Raw genomic sequence first — 8033 nt, forward strand, 5'->3', positions numbered from 1 at the left:
CGGGGGGACGGGGGAAACCCCGCTAGAGCAAAAGGGCAAATGCCTGCTCGACCAGGATTTTCATACGAATACTGGGCCCTGAAAGCGTGGCCTATCGAAACCTTTCGACGTTGGGATTTCCAAGCGAGAGGGGTCAGAAAAGTTACCACAGGATAACTGGCTTGTGGCGGCCAAGCGTTCATAGCGACGTCGCTGATTGATCCTTCGATGTCGGCTCTTCCTACATTGCGAAGCAGAATTCCCAAGTGTCGGATTGTTCACCCGCCAACAGGGAACGTGAGCTGGGTTTAGACCGTCGTGAACAGGTTAGTTTTATCCTACTGATGAAGCGCCCTTGCCACGGGAATCTTGCTCAGTACGAGAGGAACGGGGATTCGGACCTCTGGTTCGCGCGTCCGGTCGTCAGGCCGATGGCGCCAGGCTACTCCCCTGGGAGTACGACTGAACGCCTCTAAGTCGAAACACCCCCCGGGACAAGGGTGAGCTAGCTAGGGCCCTGGGGCGTGCAGGCAACATTAAGCCGGCAACCCTCGGTTTCGTCGGCTAGTGCCGTACCGGCCGCTCGTCACGCGCGCCCAGATCTGTGGTGCGCGTGGCTGGTCGGTATCATCCACGTCCGTTAGGGGCAAGAAATCGCGTGCGGACCACATGTATTCCGTCGGGTGTTGTAAGCGTTAGAGCTGTCCTGGTACGGCGATCCGTTGAGACTAAGCCCCGGGCGCTGAGATTTTCCTCCAGCAGGGTTTGTCTCGGCCACCTTTTCCAACCCGCACGGCAAAGGCCCCCGGCCCCATCGGCCAGCCTTCGAGTCCTTGCTCTGCTCGGCTCGGCATGCTGGCGGTGCGGCCCCGCGCGGCGGCGGGTGCGAGAGTGTCAGAACACGTATAAATAACATTTACTTTTTCTTTACTTTACTTCTTCAAAGTTCTACTCCTAGAACTTGGAGAATTTTTTTTTTCTCTCCACCTTCCAAGGCACTAATCCTCCAAGAGGGACTATATCCTCCAGAGGCACTAGTCCGTCCAGAGGCACAAATCCCCAGAGCAAATAATCCTCCAAGGCACTTTTAGTTTTCCTTCTTTGCTGTCTGCGAAGTAGAATTTTCGCCAACTGCATTTTTTTTTTTTTTTTTTTTTTTCAATTTTGTTTTTTCCTCTCTCCCTTGTCCTGCGGAAATTCCCCGCTTAAAGCCCTTTCTTCGGGAAACGGGGGAATTTCCCGGGGCCAAACTCCCCCATTTTATTTAGTCCCTTAATAGGCTTCTGGAAGCGGAAATTTGTCGCCCCCAATTTGTTCCCATTTTTTTGCCTAATAGGCTTCTGAGGAAGCCGGGAATTTCCGCCAACTGCATTTATTTAGTTTCCCCTTTAAATAAGGCTTTCCCTGCGAAGCGGAATTCGCCAACTCATTTCTTTAGTCCCCTAATAGGGTTCTGCAAGCGGAAATTCGCCAACTGCATTTATTTTGTCCTTTACCAGCTTTCGCGAAGCGGAATTCGCCAACTGCATTTATTCAGTCCCTTAAAAAGACTTCTGAAAGCGGAATCGCCAACTGCATTTTATTTTGGGCCTTTAACAGGGTTCTGCGAAGCGAATTCGCCAACTGCATTTATTTTGTCCCTAATAGGCTTCTGCGAAGCGGGATTCGCCAACTGTATTTTTTTTTTTTTTTATTTTTCTTTTTTTTTTTTTCTTATTTTTCTTTTTTTTTTTTTTCGCGTCCCTTAATAGGTTCGCGAACGGAATTCGCCAACTATATTTTAAACAAACTGGTTCGCTGCGCTAGTTTTCGTTTTGCGCAAATTAAATTTATTTTTTTTTTTTTTTAAAATTTTGGGGCACACCCCATTGACATTGACCTCTGCGAAGCGCAATTCGCCAACTGCATTTTGTAGCATTCGTGCGCTGCGCTACTGTTGACATTGCGCGCATTTTCCTCTCTCTCTCTCTTCCTTCTCTACCCCCTCTCTCTCTCTCCTCTCTCTTCCTCTTCTCTCTCTCCTCCCCTCTCTCTCTCTCCTCTCTTCCTCTCTCTCTTTTTTTTTTTTTTTTTTTTTTCGATTCCTTACTCGCCTTTGCGAAGCAGAATTCGCCAACTGTACTTTTTTTAATTAATTTAATTTATTTTTTTAATATTTGGGGGATTTTTTTTTTTTTTTCTTTTCTTCCCCTTAATAGGGTTCTGCGAAGCGGAATTCGCCAACTGCATCCCCTTTTTAAAAATTCGGTCGCTACGGTACTCTCCCAAATTTGTCTCAGCTTTCACCGTACTCAGAAGGAAAACTAGTAAGTTAGTGTTTTCTCCGTTCTGTCCTGTCGTGTCCCGCTCTGCACGTTAGAGTGTTGCTGTTGGCTGTAGACGCGTTGTAAAAGCGCTTTGAGCAAGATTGCCTGGCTCGGCGCATAGTTTAGTAACCGATAGAAAGGTCTTTACTCCATTCTCTCCCCGTAATCAGATGTAAAACGAATACCTGGCCGTGAGTAGTGTTTTCTCCGTCCTGTCGTGTCCCGCTCTGCACGCTAAGTGTTTTCTGTTGGGTGTAGACGCGTTGTAAAGCGCTTTGAGCACGATTGCCCCGGCTCGGCGCATAGTTGATACTCGATAGAAAGGTTTTTTACTCGCATTCCCCTCCCCGTAATCAATGTAAAACGAATACCTGGCCGTGAGTAGTGTTTTTCTCCGTCCTGTCGTGTCCCGCTCTGCACGCTAAGTGTTGCTGTTGGCTGTAGAAAGCGTTGTAAGCGCTTTGAGCACGATTGCCTGCTCGCGGTAGTTAGTTGGGGGGAGGGCTGGGGCCTAGAAAGGTTCTTTACCTCCGCATCCCTTCTCCCCGAATCAGATGTAAAACGAAATAACCCCGGGCCGTGAGGGTAGTTGAGGTTTCTTTCCGGCCTGGTCGGTCTGGCACGGTAGAGTTTGCTTTGCTGTAGAGTTGGTAAAGAGCGTTTTTTGGGGGAGCAAGATTGCTCTGGCTTTTCGGCGGCGATAGTTGAGTCTCGATAAAAGTTCTTTACCGCATTTTCTCCCGTAATCAGATTAAAAAGATACCTGGCGTGAGTAGTGTTTTTCCTCCGTCCGTGGCCCGCTCTGCACGTAGAGTGTTGCTGTTGGCTGTAGACGCGTTTAAAGCGCTTTGAGCACGATTGCCTGGGTCGGCGCATAGTTGAGTACTCGATAGAAAGGTTCTTTACTCGCATTCTCTCCCCGTAATCAGATGTAAAACGAATACCTGGCCGTGAGTAGTGTTTTTTCCTCCGTCCTGTCGTGTCCCGCTCTGCACGCTAAGTGTTGCTGTTGGCTGTAACGCGTTGTAAAGCGCTTTGAGCACGATTGCCTGGCCCCGGCGCATAGTTGAGGGACTCGATAAAAAGCCTCTTACTCCATTTTCCCCCCAATCAATTAAAAAACAATAATATCAAATTAATATTATTTCTTCCGATTTTCCCTTTCAAATAAGTTTGGGTTGCTGTTCGCGGTTAAACTGCTTAGAGCACTGGGGGCCCGGTCGGCCAAGTTGGTAAACTGATTTTAAAAGATTTTACCCTCGCATTACTTCCCCCGGTCCGGGTAAAACGAATACCGGCCGTGAGAGGCTCCGCCGGGCCCCCCTGCACGTAAGGCCCCCGGGTGTGCCGGGAAAAACCCTTTGCGAGCCATTCCTCTCGGCGAAGGTTTGAGTACGTGAAATTACCCACCCCTAATCGATGAAACACTCCTTTGGCCGAAGGTTTTCGTCCCTTTGGCCCCCCCCGTTAGGGCCCTGTACTCGCTTGGCGGAGTGTTAAACGCGTTCCCGCTACTTCGCTAGAGTCGGGCGATCGACGACTCGGGCTCGATCGAGTTGGCCACGGGCCGGCCAACCTGCCGGGGTTCAAATCCCGGGTTTGGGAGCTTTATTCATACGATTTTATCGCCTCGTCGATTCGAGGCTTTACCGCACGGGCGTCCCTGGGTAAGAAGCTCTCGCTACGGCCGAGAAGGGCTCTAGCGCCGGGACGCTCCCGCGGTAAGCCCTCCGAGGGCCGAGGGAAAAAACTTTGGTCGAGCGCATTTCCTCTACGGAGCGAATTTGAATGAAATAAACCCACCACCTATGATCGCACCTGGGGCCTCCCCATTGCCGACCGGTTTTGAACTTCGGGGCCCTTCCCGTTAGGGCCCTGTACTCGCTTGGCGGAGTGTTAAACGCGTTCCCGCTACTTCGCTAGAGTCGGGCGATCGACGACTCGGGCTCGATCGAGTTGGCCCACGGGCCGGCCAACCCTGCCGGGGTTCAAATCCCGGTTTGGGGGCTTTATTCATACGATTTTATCGCCTCGTCGATTCGAGGCTTTACCGCACGGGCGTCCTGGGGTAAGAAGCTCTCGCTACGGCCGAGAAGGGGCTCTAGCGCCGGGGCGCTCCCGCGGTAAGCCTCCGAGGGCCGAGGGAAAAAACTTTTGGGCGAGGCATTTCCTCTACGGAGCGAATTTGAATGAAATAAACCCACCACCTATGATCGCACATGGGACCTCCCCATTGCCGACCGGTTTTGAACTTCGGGGCCCTTCCGTTAGGGCCCTGTACTCGCTTGGCGGAGTGTTAAACGCGTTCCCGCTACTTCGCTAGAGTCGGGCGATCGACGACTCGGGCTCGATCGAGTTGGCCCACGGGCCGGCCAACCCTGCCGGGGTTCAAATTCCCGGTTTGGGAGCTTTATTCATACGATTTTTTTCGCCTCGTCGATTCGAGGCTTTACCGCACGGGCGTCCCTGGGTAAAGAAGCTCTCGCTACCCCAGGCCGAAGAAGGACTCTAGCGCCGGGACGCTCCCCCGGTAAGCCCTCCGGGGCCGAGGGAAAAAAACTTTGGTCGAGGCATTTCCTCTACGGAGCGAATTTGGGAAAGAAATAAAAACCCACCACCTAGATCGCACCTGGGACCTCCCCAATGCCGACCGGTTTTGAACTTCGGGGCCCTTCCCGTTAGGGCCCTGTACTCGCTCGGAAGACCGTTTACGCGGCGTTAAACGCGTTCCCGCTAAATTCGCTAGGGGTTTGTGCGATGGGAAAAAAATTTGGGCTGTTCGGAGGTCGGGCTCGGGTTTGCCATACGTGCCTGGGTCGAATCTGAATTTGCACCAAAAAAATTTTTTTTTAGTATCCGCAAGAGGAAAAGGGCTACCTTACCAGGGGTTTGGGACGTATTGTAGGGAAGGCGGTCGTCGGTCGGAAAAATTGAAATTCCCCGGGGGATTTTTGCACCCGCCCGTGGTTTTGGGGATGGACCCAAGCGGTTTTTTTCCCGGGTTTTTGCCGCAAACCGGGGAACCCTTTCGGACGGATCTCGCCGGGCATCGTTTTTGCCCTTTCGTTTGCCGGGGTTTAGTTTTCTTTCCTCTTTAAGCCGTGCCCGGCTTGGAAAGGGGCGTATCGGGGCCGACACTAAGGTACGGGCGGTGTTCTCCCTAAACCCAATTTGGGAAAGTGTCAAAGAGGTCGTGCTCGCACGGGCTTTGCTCGGAACGATGTGATGACGCCACCGCCCCCCCAATGAAAACCCGGGCCCGGGTTTCCCCGGGTGGGGGCGGGGGGGCGAGGTCTATAGGGGAGGCCGGGGGGGGGGCCCTTTCTACCGCGGGGGGGGGGTTGGAAAACCCGCCCGACCCGCGGGGGGACGAACAAAAAGCGAAGGCCCCGGGCCCAAAGACCCGCCCTTCTTTTTTGATCATGCGAAAGGGTCGGGGGAAAACGAACGCGATCAGGTTACCGCGGTAGTTCCGAAAAGAAAACCATGCCGACCGGGTTTACGGGGGGGGGGGGTCCCCTGTGGGGAAAGCCTCGCGAGGCCCCGGGAAATCAAGTGCCTGGGCTCCGGGGGGGGGAGGGTTTCCCCCAAAAAGGCCCCCCCGGGGGAAATTTAAAAGGGAAATTTTTGAGGGGAAAGGGGGCCCCAAAAACCCAGGAGTGGGGGGGGGCCTGCGGCTCAATTTGAAAAAAACACGGGGAAACTTTTCCAGGTCCGGACACCGCCGGTGGTTGACAGACTTGGGGGGTCTTTCATGATTCGGTGGGTGGTGGTTTATGGCCCCTTGCTAGCCCGTGGAGCCCATCCGTTGGTTTTATTCCGATAACGGGCGAGACTCTGCCCTGGCCCGGAAAAACAAACGGCGGTCAAGGGGGTCCGTCTCCGGTTGGGTTTGGCCCTTCGGCCCCCTCGGGTCGGGCCCTTTGGTCTTCCCACTCAGGGAGAGGGGGGGGGTGGGGGCCCCCGGAACCCCCCCGTTTTGCCCCAGGGCCGCGTCCTGCAAAGGGAAATTTTACCTCGACAGTGGCCCTACCCAGATGGAGCCATAAAAAGGTTTTGTGTTTCCCTTAGCGTCCCGGGCCCGCACGTGTCTACGTGGGGGGCGCCAGCCCCGGGCGCGGTTTTTTAGACCGTGGGGGCGTAGGAGTCTTTAAAGTCCGGGGGCGGTCTTCCTGGCGGGGTTGGGGCCGGGGAACTTTGGAAAAAAAGCCACGTAGTCCCCGGGTCAGCATCCCCCTGCCGACTTTCGTCCCTTTCCCTTTGTACACACCGGGCCCCTCGCTACCTTCGGGTGGACGGCGCCGCCAAAGGGCCCCCGGAAAATGGGGCCCGGGGGACGGGAACTTCGGGGTCCTGGAAAAAGCAGTCGTCGCGATGTCGCCCGAACTGCGTGCCCCGAGAGGGTTTAAAAATCGTAACAAGGTTTCCGTTGGGGAAAACCCTTGGTTTTGGATCACGTCCGATTTCGTTTTTTCCCCCCCGCCCGCCCCAGGGGGGGAAGGGTTAAAAAACACTGTCCGGTGAGGCCGGGCTGCTCCTGGCCGGGGAGCGGTCCGGGCCCGATAAACGGGGCGGCGGCGTTGCGCCGCGAGTAACCGCGCGCGCAACGCTGCCCCCCCCACCCTTTGTCGCGTTTGGCCCTTAAGCGAGAAAAAATTTAAATACAACCTTTGGCGGTGGATCACTCGGCTCGCGCGTCGATGAAGAGTGCGGCCAGCCGTATTGATTTCGTGTGAACTGCAGCTGCCCAAATTGAACATCGACGTCTTGAACGCAAATTGCGGCCGTGGGCGTAAGTCACCGGGCCACGTCCGTATGAGGGTCGCCCTACGACGTCGCCGCAACCGTCTTCTCGGGGGGGCTGAGCGGCGCGACGTGCCGTACCGTCGGGTCTCGCCCGACTGGCGGCCGTAGATCGAGGGCTCCCGTCTGACCACGGGAGCGTCGTCCCCACCCCCGGGCCCCCTGGGTATGGGCGGGGGGCGACGAATAAGACGCGCAAACCGAAGACGGGGAAGCACGCACGCGATCGGCTGCTTCTTTCCCCAATCCCGGCCCTGCTCGATGTACACGCGAGCGAGGGGTTCGTGGGGGTATGCGGGGGAAGTAAGTAATAACGACGCGCGGCGAACCCGACGGGTGGGGCGATCTGCCGACCTCATATCGGACGAGGGTACCCGCCGAACTAAAGCATTTTCAGTAAGCGGGGGAAAAGAAACCAACGGGACTCCCCCAGTAAAGGCGAGTGAAGCGGGAAGAGCCCAGCGCTGAAACCCCCTGGGCCCGTGCCCGCGGGGGGCTGTAGCGTTCGGGTCGGGGTCGACGGGGTCGGGAGCGCCGCGCGAGTCTTCTCGAGCGTGGGTTGCCCAGAGCGGGTGCCAGGCCCTTTCCGGCGGGGCTCCCTTCCGCCGACCCGACCCCGGAGTCGGGTTGCTTGGCAGTGCAGCCCGAAGCGGGTGGTAAACTCCACCTAAGGCTAAGTACCTGCGCGAGTCCGATAGCGAACAAGACTGTGAGGGAAAGTTGAAAAGAACTCTGAAGAGAGGGTGCAAAGCGCGTGAAACCGCCAAGGGGTAAACTGGCTGAGCCGAGCGACGTGTCCCGCCGTGGCGGCTGGTCGCCCGTGCCCCCCGCGGAGGCGCCCCGGAGACGGGGACCTCCGTTCGGGGGTCGGGCGCGTGCCCCACCACGGGTTTTCCGCTGCCACCGCACCGGCCGTCTCGTCCGCGCGCCCTAAAGCGGGTTTCC

The 8033-nt window shown here is 55.9% G+C and overlaps 1 pseudogene; it reads left to right on the top strand.

The window, feature by feature from the left end:
• Positions 1–6950: 6950 nt before the first annotated feature.
• LOC144961624 (5.8S ribosomal RNA) lies at positions 6951–7110 on the top strand (annotated as a pseudogene).
• The last annotated feature ends 923 nt before the right edge of the window (positions 7111–8033 follow it).

This window comes from Berghia stephanieae, unplaced genomic scaffold (genome assembly GCF_034508935.2).
Source record: "Berghia stephanieae isolate SIO BIC M18660-M18661 unplaced genomic scaffold, UCSD_Bste_1.3 scaffold3359, whole genome shotgun sequence".
Classification (NCBI taxonomy): domain Eukaryota; kingdom Metazoa; phylum Mollusca; class Gastropoda; order Nudibranchia; family Aeolidiidae; genus Berghia; species Berghia stephanieae.